At 37.7% G+C, this 26406-nt stretch overlaps 1 protein-coding gene across 2 annotated transcripts in view; it reads left to right on the top strand.

The window, feature by feature from the left end:
• Positions 1-26406, top strand: part of AKAP6 (A-kinase anchoring protein 6) — a 451824-nt gene that overhangs the window by 186212 nt on the left and 239206 nt on the right. The window lies entirely within an intron of this gene.

The raw sequence follows: 26406 nt of genomic DNA, 5'->3' as shown, positions 1-26406 counted from the left end.
ATTCCCATTACCCTCAGTGCTTTTTGATTTGTTTGTTCTGATTTCAGAATACTGTCCACATCTCCAGTGTTACCTTCTTATAGAAATAGAGTAGAAATTTCTAATTTATCAGGAATCTTTGTTTTTCTTTCCTCTTCCTCCTCTTTGAGAACTCTGGCTAATAACCATACTACCTATAGCATGTACCACTCATGGGCTTTGGGATGAGGAATTGACATTTTGGGTAAATCTGTACTTTTTGAACAAATTATTAGATGTGATTAAATCTTTGAGGACAAAAACTTACAAAAATTCTCAGGACTGAACTCCATAATATAAGTTGTCATTTAATTCTTTAAGAAGCATCAGGGCCAAAAAGATTCATTATGATTATTGTGGTAATGGCCCTGTCCTCATAAGACCATTGGAAATATATCCTGTTAATGGGATAGTTATAATGTTTCTTGTTCGATGACATATAAATGACCATGCCTTGCATAATTTGCATAGCACTTTACAATATTCAGAGCTCTTCCATATGCATTTTTTTTACTTGATCTTCATAGCCATTCAGTGAAGAAGGAAGGTCACACCAGATTACTCTCCTTTTACAGAGATAGAAACAGAGGTTCAGTAAGCTTAAGTGGTTTTTCCCAAGCTACAATAAATACATAGATAAATAAAAAGACAGACCCTTTTGCTTAGAAAACTGAGACACAAACCCATGTCTTCTGATTTCTTAGTCTAGTTTTCTTCTATAACATCATGTTGCTTCCCTGAAAGGGGTTATGGTATCTTCCTCACTGGGAAACTATGAGTATGGGAGAACAAAATGTTCAGGAGCCATCTATATTGGATAGAGAATATTGGTGTAACCCCTGTGGCTACCTTGGAGCTAGTCCTCCCAGTTTATTTTTACATCCATTCATTGTTGAACACTACTCTGAGAGCAGCATTATGCTTGACACTGGATGAAATTATAGTGCATATGAATAGAATAATCTGGAAGAAGAAAATGCACATTTATAAAAAAAGGGAAAAGTTAACAGAAATATATAATAATAATAAGATAACAATTATTAATGTATTTCAAGTATTTCTGTATCCAGTCCTCACAACAACCCTAATATCAATCCCTTTTTATTTATGAGGAGACTGAGGCTGAGAGAGACCAAGGAGTCTGCTCTAGAGCCCATACATTGAACTAAATATTCTCATGCCTCTCTGTAAGGAAGCCATCAATATGTACTGCATATAAATACTATAGTATTGTAGAGAAGAAATAATATCAGTGGAGCTAGAATTTGCCTGGGGAGTTCTTATGAAGTATTAAACTTTGGGTTGGGCTGTGAAGAATGTGTAGGATTTAGGTAGAAGCAAGGTGGGCATTTCAGTTAGGAGGAGTATAAACTAGAACATAGTGGGAATGAGAATGAGCATGGATATGGGGATACAAAGAGAGTTAACCCAATGGAAAAGTCTGTGATCAGAGATCAGTGAAAGTTTTCACATCTGTAATAGACCTGGTTGCTGCAAAGCTCTGAAGACCACACTAAGGCATTTAGAATTTGTTTACCAGGCATCCACAGCAACTTCTCTGAAAGGGAATGAGAATAATACAACCATAATAGCTAATGCTCCTTGCACTCTAATTTTGTGTTTGCTGTGTGCTAAATATTTTATATACCTTGTTTACTTAAGTTCTAGGAAGTAGGAATTTTTTAGATGAAGAAGCTAAGGCAGAATGTGATTAGGAAATTTGCTCAGGTCCTCAGAGCTAGTGCATGTGAAGCTGAGATTTGAACCCAGAGCCAGCATATTTATTTATTTATTTAAATTTTATCACCTTTCTTTCTTTCTCCCTTCCTTTATTCCTTTCCTTTCCTTTCCTTTCTCCTTTTTCCTTTCCTCTCCTTTCCTTTTTCCTTTTTCCTTTTTCCTTTCCTTTTTCCTTTCCTCTCCTCTTTCAGGATATTATAGGGGTACAAACATTTTGGTTACACGTTACAACTTTGCCACACCCAAACCATGATTTGAGGCGTGCCTTTTCCCCCCTACCATGCTCACTGTGTCCATTAGTTGTGAGTTTACCCACCCCCAACCCACCAATCCCTGAAGAGTATTACTACCGTGTGAGCACCATAGTATTGATCAGTTAGTGCCAATTTGATGGCGAGTACATGTGGAGGCTATTCCTCTGATCTTGTGATACCTCACTTCTGAGGATGGGCTCAAGTTCTATCCAGGAAAATATAAGAGGTGCTAGATCCCTATCATTTCTTATGATTGAGTAATGTTCCATTTTATACATATACCAAATTTTATTCATCTACTCATGAATTGACGGTCACTTGGGTTGTTTCCACATCCCTGCAATAGTGAATTGTTCTGCCATAAACATTTGGTTGCAGATGTCTTTATTATAGAATGTCTTTTATTCTTTTAGGTAGATGCCTAATAGTGCTATTGCTGGATCAACTGGTATTTCTATTTTTAGCTCTTTGAGGTATCTCCAAATTCTTTTCCACAGAGGTTGCACTAATTTGCAGTCCCACCAGCAGTTTAAGAGTGTTCCTGTCTCTCCACATCCTCGCCAGCATTTGTTGTTTTGGGATTTTTTGATAAAGGTTGATCTTACTGGGGTTAGGTGATATCTCATTGTGGTTTTGATTTGCATTTGCATTTGATTAGAGATGTTGAGCATTTTTTTAATATGTTTGCTGGCCATTATTCTGTCTTCTTTTGAAAAGTTTCTGTTCACGTCCTTTGCCCATTTATTGATGGGGTTGTTTGATTTTTTCTTGTTTTTTTTAAGTTCTAGATAGATTCTTGATATCAGCCCTTTATCAGTTGTGTAGAAAGCAAATATTTTCTCCTATTCTGTAGGCTGTCTATTCGCTCGAATGATAGTTTCCTTGGCTGTGCAAAAGCTTTTTAATTTGATCAGATCCCATTTATTTATTTTTGTTGCTGCTGTGATAGCTTTGGGGGTCTTCTTCAAAAATTCTTTGCCTAGGCCAATGTCTGAAAGGGTCTTCCCTACATCTTCTTCTAGGATTCTTAAGGTTTCATGCCTTATGTTTAAGTCTTATCCATTGTGAATTGATTTGTGTGAGAGGTGAGAGGTGGGGATCCAGTTTCAATCTTCTGCATGTAGCTATCCAGTTTTCCCAGCACCATTTATTGAAAAGGGATTCTTTTCCCCAGTGTATATTTTTGTCTGCTTTGTCAAAGATTAGGTGACAATATGCGGATGGTTTCATCTCTGATTTCTCAGTCCTATTCCAAACAAAGGTCTATGTCTCTATTTTTGTGCCAGTACCATGCTGTTTTAGTTACTGTAGCCTTGTAGTACAGCTTGAAATCTGGTAGACTGATACCTCCCAATGTGTTCTTTTTGCTTAAGATTGCTTTGGCTATACGAGGTCTTCTCTGGTTCCATACAAAGCGTAGAATTATTTTTTCTAGATCTGTAAAGAATGATGATGGTATTTTGATAGGGATTGCGTTAATTCTGTAGATCACTTTAGGTAGTATACTTTCAGGGATCATTTCTATAGTTCGTTACTAGAACCAGCATATTTAAAGCAGCATAGGTCCCATCAATAGCCTTTCTGGAAGGTTTACTTGGCAATAACAGGAAAGATGGTCCTGGCAGCCATGGTGGTGATCTGGGTGGAGATGGTGGCCTGTGGCAGCCAATCTGAGAGACTGCTGTCATGTGAACCAGGCAAGGAGAAGGGAGGAGATTGTTGAGAAAATGAACCAGAAAACTGGTTGCAGGTCTTGCTCAGTCATTAAAGCCTGGTGTGGCCCATAGCTAGTCATGTTCCATTCTGGGCCTTATTTCATCTTTTGTAAAAAGATATGTTTTAACCAGATGATGGCTATGGTATCAACTTCCAGTGGTAGCATGCTTTGATTCTGTAAGTCTATAAAAATGAAGCCTAGTTTTCAGCATCTGGGGACTGATATGTCTTTGATAGAAGGAAATAGAAGATGAGTAGCTGGTTTGAGGGAGAGATGGGACAGGTAATTTTTTAAAAACTATGCATTGATATTGAGTATATGATGGAACTTTTAAAAAGTGTTTTATAGGCAGTTGGAAATACTATACTGGAGTTGGGATATGAGGTGAAGGCTAAAAGAAGGTGAAGAAAGGCTGGGCCTTTCTCAGCCCAGCTTCCCTTCACTAATTCACATGAGGGCAGCTGCCAACTCCCAGGTCAGTTGACCTTGGATATCACACCCTAGCTTTAGTCTCCTCCATAAAGAACCTATTCCACTTGCCAAATATAGTAAGAGAGAATATTACTTAACATCGTCCTTATTCCAGGCATCTATTTGGCATTTTACCTGCAGTAATTCTCTCACAGGATTTTCATAACAATCCTGTAAGGTAGGTTTTTAAAATCCTAAATTAACTACTTCTCTCCCCCTGTAGGGCTTCCATTCTGGGGTCCTAGCCACCATCACCTCTTGCCTGGATTACTGCAGTGGCCTCCTAACTAATCTGTCTGCTTCTCTTCTGCTCCCACCACAGTCTGTTCCCAACACAGCATCCAGAGTGATATTTTTAAAACGTAAATCAGATTATGTCATCCCTCTGCTCAAAACTCTGCAACCTGCAATAGAGGGTTGCCACTGCATTCAGAGGTCCTGCATGCACTAGTCCCCTGATTTCCCTCTCTGACCTCTTTTCCTGTGCTTACTTCACTCCATTCCCACTGACCTCTTTGGTGTTCCTAGAGCACACTGGGCATGCTCCTGCCTTGAGAACCTTTGTCAGTTTCCTCTGCCTACATCCTCTTATCAGATGCCCTTATTTCTAATTCCTTCACTTCTTCCAGGTCTTTGTTCAAATATTACCTACTCAGAGAGGCCTGTCCTGCCATCTTTTAAAAAAGTGTAACCTGACCTCGTTTTCTTTTTTTTCTATAACATTTATATTCTGTAACTTTATGTACTTTTCTTATATAGTATGTTTATTATTTTTAGTCTGTCTCCCTCTGCTAGAGTGGGAGATCTGTGAAGGCAAAAATATTTATCTGTTTAGTTTGCTAATAAATCTCATGTACCTAGAACAGTGCTTGGTACATAATAAGTGCTTAATAAAGGCTGTTGAATGAATGAATCCCCATTTTAGAGCAGGTAAATCCAAGTTCAGAGAGATGAAACCAGTTTTCCTAAGCAGCACAGCTAATAAGGCACAGACCCATGCTTCAAGCCCCCATCTACTGTACTCTTCCCACTAGATAAAGACTTGAGAATAAACAAATTCCCTAAAATAATGAGGACAGATAGAGAAAAGAAGACTGAGATTCAAGCTGTAGCCCAGTTATGAGGCAGGAACAAGGAAGAGGCCTAGTCTTGAGGACCAGAAGGGATAGAAAGGATTCTTGGGTGTTAAATAATTGGAGAAAGAAAGAGACATTTAATAAGATGGGCATTAACTTTGTTCTTTGTGAAAGGCAGATCAAGAAGAATAAGGACTAAGGAGGAGAAAACCCAGCAACCAACAAGCTTTAGATTTGTTTGAAAGAGTCAATGAGAACCTCAGAGAAAAATTGACTTAATGAAGGCATAGAGGTAGAAACTGGATTATAGATGATTAAGAAGTGAGAAAGAATCATTCCTAATAGCTCCAGGAATTGGATTGTGAAAGCAGTGAGACAAAGGACGATAGTTGAAAGTAAAGTCAAGGAAAAGTTTCTTTAAAAAAAATTAAAGCTTATTGGAAGGCAGAAGTGGCTGACCCCTGCACTTGAATAAGGATGAAGAAAGGGAAATAATTTCTGATCAGCATCTACTATGTGTCAGGTTCTGAAGTAGATTGTTTCATTTAATTTCTATAAAAACCCTATGCAAGAGCTGTTATTGGTCCAATTTTATAGACTAGGAATCTAAGGCTTAATGCAAATGACTTGCTGAGGGTCATACTGCTGCTAAGTGTGAAAGCTGGGATTCCAGCTGGGATGACAGAGCTGACTTGGTTTTCTCCTTGAGATGTATTCAAATGCCAGGGAATTTAGGCAATAGTCACATGTGCAGATAAAATCTATTTACAAGGTCCACAAACCACTCCTAGATTAATAAATGAACAATGTGGCTTCTTCCTCATACCTGAATAAAAATGAACTGCTTGGTAAATAGCCACTTGTCCAAGATGGGTAATTATTGATGCCAGGTTAACTGCTGTATGATTCCTAGAGGGTGGTGGCAGAATGCAGTGCAGGTTAGTGCCACCCCAGTAAAGCATTTTAGGAGATCTGTCTTTTGGGATATAGTACAAGGTCCACTTCTCACATAATGGGCTTCCTTCTCACACTAAATTCTGAAAACTTGTCTTGGAAAATGTGACTTTGTTAGGTCGGACTCAGTGGTACCTAGCTGACAGATGCATGACTTAGCTGAGCCCGTTTCTCTACAGAGATATAAATGTCTTCAACTGTCAGATTGTGGCATCTCAGCTATAGTTCAATGACTCAGCATTGTTGCATTTTGTCCTAGAGACATCTATAACCCAATTTTATAAACTTCTTTGGTGCCAGCTAAGGATGTCCTTTCACATAAGTTATTTTGGATTCAGTGCAGCAAATATTTAGCTGAGTGTTTGCTCTTTGTAACTAGGCTGTGTAAAATTCCAGTCAAGTTTGCTCCCAGTTTTGTGGTAGGAGCATAAAGATGGCCACCTTTGCTCCTGCCTAGAGATGGAGCTGGGAAGTGGTAGTTAATACCTGTTTAACGTGAAGGTAGAGAGATTTTCCCCTGGGATTAACTTGGTACCGATTTTTATGTTTCTTTTTCAAGAGGTAAAATGGGTCCAGGCAGGACCCATCTTATCTTTCAACCTTCGTTTTGATTGTTGACATATCAATAATACCACACTGATACAGCAGTCATTAAGACTGAGGTTTTTTTCTTTATTGTGGTAAAACACGCATAACAAAATTTACCATCTTAACCATTTGTAAGTGTACAGTTCAGTAGTGGTAAGAATAGTCACATTTTTGTAAAAACAGATCTCCATAACTTTTTCATGTTGCAAATCTGAAGCCCTATACCCATTAAACAACTCCCCTTGTCCCCTCCACTTCCCAGTCCCTGATAATCATTCTGCTTTCCATCTCTATGATTTTGACTATTCTAAGTACCTGATACAAGTAGAATCATGCAGTATTTGTCTTTTTGTGACTGGCTTATTTCACTTAGCATAATGTCTTCAAGGTTCATCCATGTTGTAGCATATGACAGATTTTCTTTCCTTTTTAAGGCTGAATAATATTACGTTACATGTATATACCACATTTTGTTTATCCATTCAGCTGCCAGTGGACATTTGGGTTGCTTCCACATCTTGGCTATTGTGATACTGCTGCTATGAACATGAGAGTGCAGATATCTCTTTGAGACCCTGCTTTTAATTATTTTGGGTATATACCCAGAAATGGCATTGCTGGATTATATGATAGTTCTATTTTTAATTTTTTGAGGAACCACCCTACAGTTTTCCAAAGTCATTGCACCATTTTACAATCCCACCAACAGTACACAGGGTTCCAATTTCTCTATCTCCTCGTCAATACTAGTTACTCTGGGTTTTTTTGATAGTAGCCACCCTAATGGGTGTGAGGTGATATCTCATTGTGTTTTTGACTTCCATTTCTCTGATTATTAATGATGTTGCACATCTTTTCATATGCTTGTTGGCTGCTTATATGTCGTCTTTGGGGGAATGTCTATTCAAGACCTTTGCCCATTTATTAATAGAGTTATTTGATATTTTTACTGTTGTGTTGTAAGAGTTCTTTATATATTCTGAATATTAACATCTTATATAAATAATTTGCAAATATTTTCTTCCATTCTGTAGGTCGCCTAGTTACTGTATTGATTGTGTCCCTTGATGCACAAAGTTTTAAAGTTTGATGTAGTCCCATTTATGTATTTCTGCTTTTGTTGCCTATGCTTTGGTGCCATATTCAAGAAATCACTTCCAAGTCCAATATCCTGAAGTTTTACCACTATGTTTTCTTCTAGGAATTTTATAGTTTTGGGTCTTACGTTTAGGTCTTTGAGTTCTCTTTTATTTTCTCTCAGTGTGGTTACCTCTCATATTTTAAGGATCTCATCTCAGGCTTTCTAGTAGGATGGGACACAGCTTTAAAGCAGAGCCAAGTGATCTTCTGGGATTCATTTGTAAAAAAAAACATACTTGGGAGTAAATCTTTTTTAAAAGTCCTGTCCAGCCATTATTTACTTGATTTGAGATTCAGATAAGTTCCGTTGGAAACACAGCTGTATCTTTTTATTATTCACCCCTAGAGTAACTTACAATCAGGCTTCTACTATCAACCCAATTCTTATTTGCCTTTGATGTTTCTTTTGTACGAAGCACGTACCAATTTTCCTAATGTTGATGGAGTGGTAGTCTTTTCTTAGGTGTTGATAATAATCTCTTATGAGCATGGATGTCACTTTTCTTCACTGGCATTCAATTTTGCATGTGCCTTTCGCTTAGGCTAACTTTTTCCTTAACCATTGCTAGATACCCTCTTGTCTCTGTATTATCTCTCTTCCTTACATATTCTCTCTCACTCCCTTTTCATTACTTTTCTTCTTCTGGAACTAGTTTTCATTCTCTGCCACCCATTTTCCTTTTTAATTTCTTTCCCTGAGAGTATCTTCTGCTTTCTTCCTTTAGTATTGTTTAGAGATTCTCAGATTCCAAATATGATGGCACTATGAAATTGTCTCCCCAGCACTGTTCCAGCTTGACCCTAGATCTTTTCAGTGCATTTCTTAGTCTCAGAAATATGTATTCAGAAAGTTAAGGAATTGTTTATATACAAGAATAAAGAGAACTAAAATTTAGTTAAATATCAAGGAAAAAACCAGATTCTTTAAGAATTGGTCAGGCAGGCTCAGCTTTGTTATCAAATTCAGAAGATTCAAGTGTCCTAAAGGATCATAGATTGAACATGAGTTGACAATGCAGATAACTATTCAACAAGAGGTATAATAGTGGAATACTGTAGGAACTCTGAATACTCTTTTATTTTTACTATGCACAATCTAAAATTTTGTTTTACATTCTGGACTTAGAATTTGAGGGGGATGTGGCAACATTAATTCAAAGATCTGTGCTTATGACATATTTGATAAGTGCCAAGTGGAAAGTTATGCAATGGGAAAGCAAAGGAAGAAAGATAATAACAAGTATACCTAGACCAAGCATCACAGAAGAGGTAATATTTGATCTAGGCCTTGGAAAGAAGGGTAGAATTTATATAGCAGAGATGAGGAGGCATAATGTTAGTGACAAAAACTTTACCATAAGCCAACATTGAGAGTAAGAATTTTCAAGGTATGTTTGAGAAATAGTAAAGAGAGATTCTTGTTTTGGAGTATAGGCTAAGCTACTATAAACAAAGAGACCCGAAAGTACAATAAGATAGAAGTCTCTTTCAGTTAACAAGAGGCAGACAGTCCCGGAGGGAAGATAGAGGTCACATAGAGAGCCAGATTCCTTTTCCCTGTTGCTCTTCTTTGGCCCACCACCGATACCATGTCTGCATTTCAGCTCACAAGGACTGGAAAATGGAGAGTAGCTAGCATTTTTTTATGGATATGACTTGGAAGTTTCACATGTCACTTTAGCTCATATTCCATTGGCCCATACTTTGTCACATGGCATTACTTAATCGCAAAGGAGTTTTGGAAACAAGCCTCTAGGCTATGAATATTGGAAGAGGGATGTCTCTTTCACTGCTGGTTAGAATAAAGTTTGTTAAAAGGAAGGGGAATATAAAGTTAGAATAGGGCCAAAATATGAAGAACTTTGAATTCTAAGTGTTTGAATAGCTTCAATACAAAATAAATACTGTCAAATGAATGCATGAATAAATGAGTATGTGAGTGAATGTATCTTTGAGTTTGAACTTCATCCTCTAGACCAGGGTTAGAAACCAAGATGACTCTAAGAGCTCAGGCAGATAATATAAATGAATCATACAGCCAGGTGTAAATGGGGAGTGATGGGACTGAATCAACTGGAGGATAATGACATGTCTAAAGGGCAGTCATTACTCAGCTCCAGGTGATAGTTGCATGGGATTGTGGACCCTGTGTGGCAAGATCTTGTAATTTTTTAAAAAAGAAATAGGGAATTTGAGTTTTATGTGACATCTTCCTATTTTTAAATATTGGGTCGGAACAATTTTTAAACTGGCCAAATAAAACACAGCTATAGGATAGTTTGGCCTTCAAGTCACTAATTTGCAATCTTTGTGAAGATGGGAAACTACTTAAGATTTTAGGTCCAGAGATTTAGTAGTTTAAGAAGGTTGTTAATGTGGCCGTGGTGTGCTGGATACACACCTCTAATGCAGTAATTCTCAACTGTGGCTACACATTATAATCACTGGGGAGCTTTTAGAAAATCCCCAACCTCAGCCTCTCACCCACACCAATTAAATCAGAATCTCTGGGATTGGGTATTTTCTAAAGCTCTTTAAGCAATTGCAATATGCAGTCAAGGTGGGAGCTTGGCTAATTTTAAGAGTTATTGCGATGACTTGGTCATGTGGTAAAAGGGTTTGTCAATGGAAAAAAGCCCAACTCTGTAAAATAATTTTAAAGAGATTTATTCTGAGCCAGATTTGAGGATCATGACCCCGACCCACGGCCAAGAGGCCTTGAGCAAGTGGACTAGCTGTGGCTGAGTTACAGTATGGTTTTATACATTTCAGGGAGACAGGGGTTATAGGTAAAGGCATAAATCAATACGTGGGAATCATACATTGGCTTGGCCCGAAAAGGTGGGCCATCTCAAAGCGGGGGGCGGGGGGGGGGCGGCTTGCAGGTAACAGGTGGGTTTAAAGATTTTTTGGCTTGTAATTGGTTAAAGATGTGAAGCTTTGTCTAAAGGCTTGGAATGTTTTTAACATAAGTTGCTCTTTATCAGAGATAAGCCACCGAACATAGTTTTGTTGTGTAAATTGATTGCCTGCAGGTTTGTCTTGCATACCCTTCGGCTTGTTAATGAGTTACAAAGGATGTCCCCAAGAAGGGAGAGGGGCATGATGAGGCATGCCTGACTCCCTCCGCCTGGCAGACAATTGAGTTTTAGGATATTCCTTTGGCCACGAGGGGGTCCATTCAGTCAGCTGGTGGGGAGGTGAGCCTTAAAAGTTTATTTTAGTTCACAGGTCTTAACTATGGTTTTGGAAGCAGACTGAAGAAAGAAAGAGACAGAGGTGGGAGATGTTATAAAGAAAACATTGATAAAATTTTGTGGCTATTTTAAAATAAGAGAGTGGAAAAGGAAGGGAGTCTAAAGAGTTGAGATTTCAAGCTGAAATTTGGGGGCCAGGAGATGTAAGGAATTTAACAAATGATTCCAAAGGACGCATGAAATTAAGATACACAGTAGATGATGAGTGGGGGAAAGGTAAATGTTATATTCAAACACTGTGGCCCAAATCCAATTTGGGAATTCTACATCAACAACATTTTTAAAGATAAGGCTACAAAATTCTTTCTTTATTTGTTTATTTCAAAGTATTAATTAAGGGGATAAAAGGCTTTTTGTTACATGGCTATTTTGTATAATTCTTAAGTCAGGGCTTTTGGTGTGACCATCAGCAGAATAGAGTTCATTGTACCCAATTGGTAAGGTTTTATCCCAGGCCCACCCTCCCCTACTTTCCCCTTCTTGGTTTCTATGTCCTTTATGTCACTTACTACAAAATTCTTTTTAAGGATAATAAAAATCTTTTATTGTATATTTTATTGTGGCAATGCCAGGAAACAAACTGCGAATTAACATTGCTAATGGATTTGTTGAAACAGCATGTCAAGGTCACTGCTCAGGTTTGGTGTGGAAGAACCACAGGGATCCAAAGCAAATTCCTTCACAGTTAGCATGCTAGGAATGTTTTCGTCCTGCCTGTTTGGTTTCTGCAGAGCCTCCACTGACTCATGAGTCTTCATCAATGATGATTTAGCACCACCGTGAGGCTTTATCCAGTCACTGCATCTGGTTTTTGGCCTCTCAAATATTATATATAGTAAAGATGATCTGGCTGTTTGTATGCAGTTTTAAACATCAAGATGGAAATAGTTCTTTGTATTTTTCTTGGTGTGGAAAGGCCATGATTTGACAACATATTTTTGTATTGAGATGATGTCAGTACCTAAATGCATTTGATAGCAAATATTTCTATGATGATGAAAATCAAAAGAGGAGTAAACTTAATGTTGCATTTTTTAATTCAACTAAAATAATTTTAGGACATCAGTGAATTATTTTAAAAAATTCCTAAAGGAATAATTTTGTATTTCTGTTAGGGTATTTTGGAAAGATAACAATTTAAAAATCAAAACAAAACCTTGATATTTATTGCCCCCTTGCAACGCATCAGGCCAGGTGCTAAGGGGTTTATTAAGGGTGCTAAGGGGTTAACACATCACCCCATTTAATTATCAAGAAAATAATTCCTCTTTGATGCAGGCACTGTTATATTCCCATTTTATCAATGAAGAAAAACAGAGAAATTCACTCAAGGGTATAGGACTTAAAGGCAGGAACTTTGGGCTCAATTTGCATCCCCACTTTTAATTACAAAACCTTGACTAAGTCACTTAAAATTTACTGTATTAGTCTTCTAGTTTTTAAAATGAGATTAATTATGTTTATCATGCCATTGCACAGATTATTGTGTGAAATTATGAAGAGCAAAGGCTTGTTGTAAACTCTAAAGGCTATGTAAATGTTAGACTTGGCTGGGCACAGTTGCTCATGCCTGTAATCCCAGCACTTTGGAAGGCTGAGGCAGGAGGATCCCTTGAGGCCAGGAGTTCGAGACTGCAGCGAGCTATGATTGTACCACTGCACTCCAGCCTGGGTGATAGAGTGAAACCCTGTCTCAAGAAGAAAAAAAAAATTAGTCTCATCACTATTGTGCTTTTCCTATGAATCCAGAAAATTAGCATCAACTGTATTAGAAAGAACTAAAGTAAGAACATTAATTCTGCCTCTGAGTAGCACTGTGACCTTGGAAACTGACCCTCACAAACCTCAGTTTTGAAAAATAAACATTAATAATGGAATTGAATTGGATGACCTATAAGTACTTCTAAAATTTTATGAGAGACTAAACTTGAGGAATAACCAAGAGAAGAAGCCAAAGCAGCTATTTCTCTGTAAAATATTCCTTGGAATATATCACTTCAACATGGCTGGCTTTATGTTCCATGGAACTCTGGGTGAGTTCGAATTCCCCTTAGAAGATCTTAATGGTAAGTGAATATGAGGCTGTGATATTCACGAGCCTGGAGGTATGAAAGTATTTGTGCTGCATTCCTAGCACTGTAATGTGATAAGAACCAGACATCCTAGAGGAATTTGGGATCTGGCTAGAGTTTAGAAGATGCCAAGAGACTGGGGCCAATTGTGACAGTAAACAAGTGAGCAACCCAGTAAGAATTAGGTATGGACTAGACTGAATTTATGGCAAATAAGGTCAGCTAAATGAAGCAGATTGGAAACATTTGTCTTGTCAGACTTGCCATTGTGATGTCTTAAAACTACCTGTCAGGACTGAGGCTTTGTGCTCTGTTCAGACAATATGGGGGGAAATAATTTCAAGAGTGTGGGTTCTGTGTCTAGGTCATTCCTGATGTCAGACCATGTCAGAGGCTGTGAAACTTACTGTCTAAAGATGATTGGCTTGGATTTTGTATGGTGAATAAGCAACTTTATCCAGGAAAGGTGCCGCCCTAAGCTCAGGCTCCTGTGCTTTCCATTCTTCAGGTTCATGAGGCTCAGTGTGTTGCTTTCTACAATAGGATGCCAGTGGCTTTACCATTTGCCTTCATGCTTTATCTAGGAATAAAGGAAGTTGTTAGTATTTTCTTTTTTAATGTTTTAAGAAAATCAAACTGGAAAGGTGTCACTTATAGGTGATATTCTAATGTTTTGGGATTTGTCTGGAGACTATTCACAACTTGCTTAAGAAAGCAAGTGTGTGTGTATGATAGAGAGAGAGAAAAGTGACCATCACAATTGTCAATCTTATATTCTCCTTTTTATTCCTACCTGAGCCGAAAAATGAAGCTGACAAGTTGAATTAACAAAAATACTTTTGCTTTTAATTTCTTTATTTTCTATAGCATAGAAAATACTATTTATAGTCTTTTAAAATACAATTTCATTAAAGCCATTTTCCTTATCCTCTCCTTACTATGTCTCAAGTTTTATATTGTTTGGTGTATGACATTGTTTTCGAGAGACTATTGACTGGGGTCTTCTTAATAACATGCAGGTCACAGGAAAAATCATATTGTCCCCACTTCTCTCTCTAGACACTTTTATACAGGGAGTTCCAGGAAGAACTCCAAGAATGGCCTTCCTCAAGGTACTGAAAAGATGAATATTCAGAAAATTAGTAGATGGAATTCTATGGCAAAGGAAGAAGTACATTTGATACTGAGAGATTTCTGGGGCAATGACTATTAATGGGTGAAAGGGTTTCTTGGTGCTGGATGGTGGTGAAGTTTGGTGTCTAAGAATGTGGGCTCTGGGGCCATATTGCGTAAAACAAACCCCAGCTTATCACCTCTGTTATACTTGTCACTTGTGCTATTTTGAGCAAGTGACTTGACCTCTCTGTGCTCGAGTTTCTTCCGCTGCAACAGAGCATTAAAAAGTATATCTACCACATAGAGTCATCACAATTAAATGTCTTAAAATATGTAAAAAGCTCAGAATAGAACGTGGCATGTATAAGCACTCAAAAAATGTTAGCTCTTGTGGTTGTGGTTGTTGTTGTTGTTGTTATTACTATGAGAGGGAAGGGGTCAGGTCTTAGCAGCACCTGTATAGAGATGACCTTTTGGGATCAAATGCCACTGCTCTATTTTCTCTTCTCAACTTCAGCCGCCTTAGTCCTTATGAAACTTCAGCCTCCTACACAACTCCCCCCATAACAGCTAAGGCCACCCCTCACCCCTCTTGGAACCTGTGACGGCCACCCCAGGTTCTGGCACTCTCTTCTCTATGAGACACTAGGCATCCTGCCTTGACAGATGATTCTTATATTGTGTTAGAGATAATTTTCCTCTAATTGGCCCAATAATTTTAGTTAATGTACTTCTTTGACATCCTAGGAAGTTTATGTAGGGGAATTTATGCTATGAATGTGTATGCAGACAAATACAAACAACATTCTAGTTTATAATATTGTCACACAACAACCTTATAAATAATATGTACTTATTTATTTATAATTTGTATTTTTACATACAATTGTCCTTTGGTATTCATGGGAGATTGGTTCTAAGGCTCACTGCGTATACCAAAATCAATGATGCTCAAGTCCCTTATATAAAATGATGTAATATTTGGATACAACCTATGCACATCCTCCCATATACTTTAAATCATCTCAAAATTACTTATAATATCTAATACAATATAGATACTATGTAAATAATTGTTATACTGTATTGTATAGGGAATAATGACAAGGAAAAAAGTCTGTACATGTTCAATACAGACACAACCATCTATTTTTTTTCCGAGTATTTTTTTAAAAAAAAAATTTTGAGACAGAGTTTCACTCTGTTACTCAGGCTGTAGTACGGTGATGTGATCATAGCTCACTGATGCCTCGAACTCCTGGGCTCAAGTGAGCCTCCTGCTTTAGCCTCCCAAGTAACTGTAACTACAGGTGTATGCCATCATGCCTGGCTAATTTTTTTTTTGTAAAAATGGGGTCGTCTTATGTTACTCAGGGTGGTCTCGAACCCCTGGCCTCAAGCAATCCTCCCACCTTGGCCTCCCAAAGTGCTGGGATTACAGCCACCATGCCCAGCCTTTTCTGAGTATTTTTTATCTGTGGTTGGTTAAATCCACAGATGCACAACCAGCTGATATGGTTCTGTATTTATAGTATATAATTGTGTGCTTATGAATAATAATTCCCACAGCACTCTAAGTAGGATTAAGGTGATTACAGTGTGTTATGGGAAGAAAAAGAAAGGGCCTCTAATAGGTTTTGAATTTTCCCTCAAACCCTCACTGTTAAAGATAGAAAAATTAAGAAAGTATGTTAGAAAGGCAGCCATAGATTGAGATTCTTTGTCCCGAGAGGAGCATTTGAGCTGGATCCTGAAAGATAGATATGGTGAGTGCAGGGTATGTGGAAGACACCAAAGATCAGTTCCCTGTCTCACTAGAAGAAAGAATAAATTATCTGCACATCTCAGGCTTTGAAGGAGGTTCTATATGCCAGAGCCACTGATGTTAACAGAAGCGCGCGAGAAATTGTTCAGCTCAGTGCCCTCATTTTACAAGTAGAACCTTTATTTCTCAGTCCATAGTACTTCCTATTAGAACATTCTGTCTCCAGATCTTGCAAGCTTGTCACAAAGTGGCACCAAGTAATTTTTTTTTTTTTTTTTTACAAGATCAACACTAAAATGTTCCCAGTGTGCCACAGCAGTTGGCTTTTTGTCTTTGTGGCACTGAGAGACTATGAGGAGATTTCTCTTCTCTGGCTTCAGTGTATGTTTAAAGAGTTTCACAGTTGGTTTTGAGGCACAGTCAATGTCAAGAACCACTGAGACAGACTACAGAATGGGGGACTGGGATGGAGAAAGTTGAGTGCATGGCATGCTCAGGCCTCATTGTGTGGAAGACACAAGTGTATCTGCCTTCACACACTGTTCCTAGTTATCTCATCCACGTCCATGGTGTCTTGCTCCAGAGTTATATGTTCCTATAAGCAGCGGCCTTATTGTACACTTCAACTGAATGAATTCAGAAGCCAAATTCATGATGTTTAATACCATGTTTGTGATCTTCCTGCAAACTCTTTCTCCTTCTGAATTTCATATTTTTTCTTTCAGGGAATGGCACCTCCAACCAAAATAGAAAGTTGGCAGTCATTCCAGATTCTAACATCTTTCTCATCCATCATATCATGGTCCTATCCATTCTACCTTCTAGCACTTTCTATAACCTGGCATGTTATCTTCATGTCCACTGATACCGCCTTAGTCTAGCCTCATCAACTTCTTCACAGGGCACTGTAGCAGCCTTTTAAGTGGCTTTCTCTACTTTTAGTCTTACAACCAGCAATCCGTTCTCTATACTGCTTCATCTAAGTATGTCTTCTAAGATGCCAATCAGATGATATTACTGCCCTGCTTCAAAACTTTAATGACCACTCCATTGCTGTCAGGATAAAGTCCAAACTCCAGAGCATGCTGTATGTGGCCTGGCTTCTGGCCAGGCTCTCCAACCTCCTTTTTCAATGTTTCCCTGTTTGTCTCCAGAGTGTTTGCCAGGCTCAGCTACTTAGAGTTCTCAGAATAAGCTGTTCTCTCTTGGGCTTTGTTTGTCAGGAATGTTCTTCTCTGCTCCTCCAAGTCTCCTCTATTCTTTTCTCTGAATCACTTATACTTATCTGTCAGGGCTCAGCTTAGTCGTGATTTCCTCCAGGAGGCCCCCATTTATGCCCGAAGTCTGAGTTAGATGCTTTTCCAATGGCTCTTGGGATGATCTGCAACAGAGGTTCTCAGAGTGTGGTCCAGTCATCTCTAGAGGTTCCCAGGACCCTTTGAGAAGGCCCACAAGGTCAAAGCTATTTTAATATTAATATGAAATGTTATTTGTCATTTTTACTCTCATTCAGTGTGTAGTAGAGTTGTCCAGAGGCTACAAAACATGTGATATTGTGATAGATTAAATGCAGAAGTAGAAATAGAAATCCAACTATCTTCTATTAAGCTAGACATTCACAGGATTTGCATATGGCTAAAAGAATGCCACTCTTTTCACTATTTTTGAAAACATAGTTATTTTTATAACAATGTATTATTTATGTTACTATGCAATAGATTATTATTGTTATTTAAAATTAATTAATGCATTTTTTTCTAAAATAAACATTGATGGGGATAACCGAAAGAAACAAAAAGCTCTTTTGGGCTCTCAGTAATTCTTAATAGTATAAAGGAGTCCTGAGAATAAAAGTTTCAGAATCACTGATCTACATTATTATATATATCACATTTATATCTACTATGCTCTGGACTCTTTAAAAGAAGAATCTGGGTCATTTGTATGTGAGTTCCAGGCCCCAGTACAATTTATGATACATAGTAAACTCAATAAATAATTTTTGAATAAAGGACCTAATACGTATGCACATATACACACATACACAGAGTTTGAACAAAAAAGACAATTTAATCCTTACTTCATCTGGCCTAATGCTATCCAATCTAAATAGTATACACAATCAGCTCAACCAATAGTATTCTGAAAGTTTACATTATTCTTAAAAACTCTAGTTCTATCTTTTTTTTTTTTTTGACCTCAGAAATCTTGTGCAAAAGATGTCTATGAAAACTCTAAAATGAATAATTAGAGCTCTATACTTGAGAACACACAGCTAGGTTCTCCTGGCTCAGTTACTTACTGGTGTGTGTTATCAGTCAAGTACTTAACCTTGCTGAGTCTCAGTTTCCTCATCTATAAAGTGGAGGAGGCTTTGAACTAGATGGATTCTAAGGACCATTTGAAGACTGGGTCTGTGCTTCTATTCTCCATTCTCCTTTAATCCTTTCCAAGCAGATGTATTTAGATAATATTATTTTCTGTCTTCTTGGCTTTAATGATGATGTAATGGCTGAGTTGTTACCCTTTACTGACTTGCTGCCCTGAAGTTCTCTGGGAGAAAGTTGGCTATAGCATTTTCTTGCCCATTCAGTGTGATAAACTCTCCACGTGGAATTCCAATTTTTTTCTAAAGGTAATAACTCTGTTATTACTAAAGAACCATGTGTTCCCTGGAAAATTTTAGAATATTTAGATAAACAGCTCAACAATTACTTGTAATCTTTTGAACAACTTTAATATTCCACAAACTCTCCCATCTTTCTAGTCATGTGCATTCTTCTTCGAGATATTTGATTTGCAAGGACGTCTTACTAATCAGGAAAGTAGAGCTGATCTAAACATAGGATTATAATATTTTCAGCTCTGCACTTCAGTGTCAAGGAGCCAACCCTTTTATTTCAAACTTTTTGGACGTGTCCAGAAATGTTGTTTATTGAAAGTGGTTGTTTAGCCCCCAAAAGGTTAGGGATACTTTGAGCTGGAGAGAAGGAATGAACATGGAGAGAAAGAGAGAGAGAGAGAGAGAGAGAGAGAGGAGGGGAAAAGAGAAAAGAGGAGTGAGAGAACAAGGGAGGGGAGGGCTAGGAGAAGGAGGGAGAGAAGAAAAAGGAAAAAGAGGAACAATAGTAAAGAAAGAAGGGAAAATGCTGAAAAGTGAGTGCATAGTATGGGAAGAATGATCTAAAACAGGGCTGTGACAAGAATGGTTGAGTTATGTGGTGAGGGCTGGAATTCTCACAGAGGCTTGGGAAATAAGAATGGGCAACAGAGAATGTTACTGTCTTTTGTTTTCTCTCTGTATACCTTGTGGGAGGAAGTCTGGTTAGAGAGAAAATATGGCATAGTAGTCCAGAGCTTGGACTCTGGAACAAAACTATTTAATAAGCATTTAATGGCTTTATGACCTTGAATAAATTACTTAACTCCTCTATGCCCTAGCCTCTTCATCTGCACAATGGAGAAATTTGTGACTATTCAATAATCTCATAAGTTATTAGAAGAATAGCTGGCAGATGGCACCCAAATGTTAGGTATCGTCATTTATAGTACTGGATATGAAAGCCTACAATTAAACCATTAAACTATCATAATCCTCAATTCTAAGGTGTGAGCATCTCAAGTCCTCATTTGGGACTTAGAATCAAACAAAGATAATCTGCTCTGCTCAACCAGTGCCTCTGGAGTATGAGGGGTGCTTAAGGCAAGGCCTCACCTAGAGGAAGTCAGGGAGGTTTTGGGGCAGGCAGACTATTTGGGAGGATCCCCAGCTTCACTTCTGACTAACTCACAGCTGTATTTAAGCTTATCTGGGCTTCATGTTCCTCCCTATAAAATGGAGAGTGTGGGAATCTTGTATCATAGAATTGTTATAAGGATTAAATAAGAATCTGGCACATAGTGCTCAATTAATATCAAACTATTATTTGTTCCAGTTTATTCCCATTTTTTATTCACTCCTATTTTTATTAGACATTGAAGGCATGCATTCTAATCTTTTTTTGCCCTTACAATTATTGATAATTTCTTTTTATAAACCCATAGGGAGCAACTGAACTCAAAACCTCTAGATTTGTTGGAGGAAACCCTTTTCCATCAGGAGGGTCAGGAATCTTTCTGGGTTCTTCTTTTCCTAGTTGCAACCACTGTCAATAGTGTTTGAAGAAATAGTGGATTCAGCTCAATTTATCCCTTCTACATGATACTGAGTTCAGAATAGAACTTCCCACCGGTAAATTTTAGATAATACCATTCCATGCCTTTTTTGATCTCTCTTCCCTACTGACAGTTTTACCGTTATTCTCGGACTGTTTTATTAGGAATATTTTTATATTCTAAAGCCATCCCATTCAACCTTTAGAAAAGAAGCTAAATATTTCATAAGGCATTTCAGTATTTGAGGTTTTTTTGGTGGCATCAGAGTTAACACTGCCTGAAGCCATTTCATTTTCTCCTCAATCTTTGTTCTGAAAGTACACATCATCTCTTCTCTTCTGTCAATTACTTACATTGTGTTGGATTTTGTAGGTAGGAATGTCGGTAAATGAGTGAGATGGTAGAGTCCAAAGCACCACTTTTAACTCTCTAGTATTTTATCTTGATCCTCTGTAAGTTGAATTTGAGTGCTATTGTACAAAAATCTAAATTAGACATTTTACATAGAAACTATATGCATAAGAATTATGTGCAAAAATGGAAGATTAAATATATACATTGTTAATACACATGTAAAATCTCAATGCAAAATTTTGCTTCTAAATGGAGTTCTAATTTTACTAGTCATTGGATCCTAAATAAACCTTTACTGTGGGTAAGAGGATTGTGATGTCCTTTAGCTTTTATTGTTTGGTGGCCCCATTGCTAATGTACAGACAGGGTCCAAAGAATGTGACCTGTTTTGAAAAGTTAAACTAGATTATTGTTAAACTTGTGGTGATTAATATAGAAATATGATCCCCTCCAGATCCACTGGTGAAATGGGGGTGGGGGAATTCTGGCTAACCTGCAGGTTCAGATGCTGCCCCCTCCACACTGCCTAATGGGTGATGTGAGACAGAAGCCATGCCCAGAGAAGGTGCTGCTACCCCTCTGATTGTGACTGTGTGGGCACTTTTCTTATCCATCTCCGCTGTAGCACCTAGCACAGTGCTGCAGACTTAGTTAATAATCAAAAAATTTTAAGTGAATGAGATAAAAGATCAGATTGGAACTTACTGATGAGGAATTGTTTTTGAAACTATTTATCAAACCCTTGTTTTACATCAGGCTTTAAAATATGTTTTCTCTTGTAGTCTTCACGTAACCCCAAGAGGAATATTATCCATACTCGTTCAGGATGAGCATTGTTCAGTTTTTTTCTTTTCCTCTTTTAGTATACCCTCCACTGCCCCCCACAATTAATCCTCATTTAAATGTTTTTTTTATTTCTAATTTCTGCCAGGGACATAGACAAGCTGTTAAATCAGCTGGCCTTTCATGATTTCATGTGGTGCCAGTGAGGCTTTCTGGATTCAGGTACTGAGTTCACCACCTTGTAGCCATAGGGGGTTGGACAGGTCTCCTTACCTCTTGGGCCTCTGTCTTCTCATCTGTAAAATGCTGGTGACAGTGGTACCCACCTCACAAGGGCTGTTATGACACTTACATCATCTATGGTATATAAAATACTTAAAACAGGTCCTGGCACATAGTGAGTGCTGTCTGAGGGTTATTTATTGTTTCAGTTAGAATTGTCCAGATGAAAACATTCACTGAGTCCTTTAACCGTAGAATGCTAAGAAAGAGGTGAATACTATTTAATAGTTTAAAAGATTTAATAACAGAGGCTGACCTATTTTTTAAAAAATAAATATAGTGAAAATAGTTCACTTTTTCAATGGTCTTCAGCATGTCCCTGTGAGAAGGCAGCTATGTTGATTTAGACAGGATCAGATATCACAGCTGATTTCTGTGTCCTCTAAGAAATGTTAATCTTTCTAAGGGTGAACACACTCATGTTCACATAGACATCCAAACAAACTCCAAAAGGAAAGTAGCAGATCAGGGGAGTGGCTAGCCTGCCTTCTGAGAACCAAGGGCCATCTCCTCTGTGATTAAACTGACTCAAGCTCATCTGTGATTGAGGCACTGGTAGAATGGGCTCACTCAAGCATATAACTCCCTTAAATTTTTCATTTAAATTTTCTGTAAGTTAGAAATGAACTTTATGGTGATCTTTGCTTACTAAAAAAAAAAAAAAAAAAAAAAAAAGTGTGTTTTTTGTTAAGCATTTAGCCTCATCACAAATCCCTTTTCTTAAAAAATAACAGAGAATAGTGAGTGTGAAGGGGAAGGACTTAGAGCTTAGGGAATTTTATCTCAGTGCCAAGACTGTAGGACTAGGAAGAAATGCTGCTTCTCTTTCCTTGGATCTGATAATGTGTTCTAGGAGTGCTGTTTTTAGAGGGCAGTGTGGTGCTGTGAGGAAAATAGATTTTGGAGGGAGATCTGGGTTCAAATCCCAAGTCACTCATCTTCTCCAACCTTCAGTTTCCTCATCTGTAAAATGACCGTAATCAGCACCACTTCTCAGAGTTGTGGTGACAACACAGTGTGTACTTCCTGTTGTATACGTCCCCTTTCCCTTTATAGAGAAATAGTTGTCAATTTTGTTTTGGTCTAAAATCACATAATCCTATAAAAAAAATCACCCTAGACTTTCTACTCCATGAGGCAGGGACTATATCTTGTTTTCCACTGTGTCACTGTTCTCTGGACCGATATCTGGCATAAGGAAGGCCCTCCTTTTTATTCTAGTTGCATATGACAGCCAAAGGGCAAGTGTACTTACCCGAATAGTTTATATTTAACCAAATGAGGTTTGTTGTAGGAGAAAAAGAGGTAGGAAAAGAAAAGAAATAATGAATATTCTTAACTCGTCATGAAAGTGTGACTATTTGCAAAATTTGACTGTAAATATTCCCTATGAAAATAATCTCTAAATATTATTTTAGCCAGCTGAGGGCTCTAGCAAATTATTTTTCACAAACTGGTAAGTGTACATTTGCATGTACTTTCACTGTGCTTATTAGTTTTTAAAGAGATTGATGCTTTAGAAAGTTTAAAAGTAAGGTTTTTTTAAAAGCACCTCATGAAGGAACTTTCAAAATGCAAATTATTTGACAGTGGGAGGTATGCTACCAACTAGTGGTAGCAGTGACAACTGTTGTTCCATTTTCTCCCCAAGTTTGATGACTGACATTTCTTCTGGGGTTTGAATACTGACTTGACTCCACTCACGGGTTTATAGACTCTCTGAGCCTCTATCAAATATGAGTGTGGCAAGGGATCCACTCAGAAGAAAACAATTAAGCCTTGAGAGGGGGCAGGGAAGATTGGAGCTATGGACTGGGTCACCTTCCATGGATCCCTGGACAGCTTGGCAGAGAGGCAGAAAAAAGTAATGGACGAAGGGCAGAAAAGGTACAGTAAGAACAGTGGTGGTAGAAAATGATAGGAATGAGACTTAACAGATACAGTGGCAGGAGTTTGAACAATGAAGGATAAAAATGTGGCCTTTCAAAGATTTGTACTTCGGCCTGTGGCAGGGAGTTGAATGTGCATAAAATGTGCTTTTTATATAGTGCAATAGAGGCATTGGATTACATCAAAAAGAAAATCTGATTTTTATAGTCATCTCTGACTTTCCAGGTAAATGTGAACTCAGAATATCAGAAAAACATACACAGATAAGTCAATACTAAGAATAGGAACTAATTTGGATACAGACAAAATCCTGATACAGACCGAATACACTTCGCAAGATCCAAGAGAATGTCTCAACTCTTTATTTATTGTAAAACTCTTTTTTAATGATTAAAACTACTCAAATTCAATAGTTAGACATGCTTTATATTCTGCTGAAATTTTTGCCACAATGATATTTATCTTTGTATTCTCAATAATATCTAGCAGTGTACTTTGCACATAGTAGGCACTTAGTAAATATTTGTTCAATGAATGAATGAATGATCAATATTTGTTGTACTAGGATTTGACCCGCATTTCAAAATAATTTTTTTTTTTGGCATTTTTCTCCATTTCCCTCTGTTGTTACTTATTTCAGCCTCATTTTCCTTCATTCATACCACAAAGACTCCAGCAGAGCTTCTGAAAATGAGCATCAAATTTTTGTTGTATGTCCAAATGTGAACACTCCTGCATGTCTACATGGTCTGTGTATTGAGTGGCACTTTCTTGGTCTTTGTAAGGAGAACATCTCAGGATATAGGGATAATACACAGTATATTGCCCACTACATACTTAACACTGATGATAGTACACAGATAAAGGGGCTGAGTGAGGTGGAGAAATAGCAGGTGACACTGGTATCATAAATTGGATGGACTCCACTTTCGCATGCTTTCATGATTTCTGTTTATATTCTTGAGACTACACATAGAAGGAGGAGGGGAAGGTAGAAAGCTAAGATCTCCCTAAGAGGAAGGAGTGCTTAACTTTTATTACAGGTTAGGGACACTGGGATTTCTCAGGTTTCTGTTGTGATTGATGAGACATTTTAGTATTGGCAAGAAAAGAGTTAGGAAAATACACAACAAATGAAAATTTGTGAGGATGGGATATAATTCAGAAGAAACCCAGAGATAAACCTTGAAAGGAACCCTCTTTTCTCTATATTAGCCAGCTTCATTTTTCTGTTTGGCTGGGCTACACAGAGGTATCACCCAGAAAGTTTTGCCCAGGTCCCATGGGTTTTGCTTAATCTGCATCTTATGGATTTCCGCTAACTATGTAGTCATGGTTCTGTTAGGAAATCTGACACACATTGTTTAATACCCTTTGGCTAAGACTAACATTTTAGGAGGAGGTACCCATGCATTCACATACATACACATTATTTCATTTGTTTTTGAAGGGAGAGAAGATAATAAACAACCTATAACTGGTTATATTTCAATAACATCTTTTACTATTTTTCTTCTTGGATTTGACCAATTGTTTCCTAAATAGTTTGTTTCCTGACTTAATTTTCTCCCCAAACCAATTTTTATATACAGATATAATAACCCAAGTCCAAATTCAATAGTAAATACTATTTAATACTATATGTACTATAAAATACTATTTTCATTTCATAGTTATCAACCACATAGACTCTGCTTTTCTGATCAGCATCTGTAGATGACAGACAATACTTCTGAAAGGCCATCAGGTCAACAAAGGGTCTCTTAGTTTTTCATCTAAATTATGAGAGTGTCAAGAATTAGGACTTGAGTTGTAATAGACTCTGCTGTTCTCACAAATTTACGACATACATCTGAAGGGCTCTATGGTAAACATCAAGTCAGATATGAATTTTGACATAGTCTGATTCCTAGATAGCTTATCAGAAATAGGGGTTTGGAGAATGATGTTTTGAACAGGTGGTAGGCTCTACTGAGAAGATTGAGATTGAATACTTGTAACTTCTATGTTAAAAGAGTCAAGTATCAGCGAGGAAATGAAAAGCAAAGCAACTCTTAGATTTATGGAAATGCCGAAAAGGAGAAAGAGCAGACAAATTGATACCCTAAATATATGGAAAAGAGCAAAATGAATTATTTGACATGGATAGCTAGCATTTAGAAAAAATTGTAATATGAGAAAATTAGAAAAAAGCATTGATTTTAGTGAATCATCAGGAAATGCATTTGGTAAGGGAATACATTGTGTGAAATTCATGATACCTTCTCCATTGGACACAATTTCACCTCACCTAGAAGGAACCCTTCTGAATGATAACCAGAGGAAGCCTCAATGATATCATTAGCTTAGGGTTGCACACTAGGACTTGGGGCACATTAAGATACCTTATAGTTCCCAGCTCAGACAATTGCAATTGCATAGGTCTCAGTTCCTAACTAAGATGTCTCTAAGATTATATTATTGACTTTACCAAGACTACCTGATTAGGTTAGATTTTCAAAAGAATATCAAATGAGGAAACTTGCATTTGTAATCTAGTTGTGATGTATATCCCTGGGTGTGATAGTCCTCTGAGACTTGGCACAGTAGGGATGTTTTCTATAGGGAAAGCTTTTGGTAGCATTTATATACATGGGAAAACATATGATACACCACTATGCGGGATGATAGACTGAACTCTACATAGGTTGACAACATGCCAGAGCACGGTGGGACAGTCTAATCTGACTCTGTGGGCCTTTGTGCCTACATTTCTGCTCTGTCCCCCATTTTAA

This window comes from Lemur catta, chromosome 1 (assembly GCF_020740605.2).
Source record: "Lemur catta isolate mLemCat1 chromosome 1, mLemCat1.pri, whole genome shotgun sequence".
Lineage (NCBI taxonomy): Eukaryota > Metazoa > Chordata > Mammalia > Primates > Lemuridae > Lemur > Lemur catta.
This window is presented reverse-complemented; position numbering and strand designations above follow the sequence as displayed.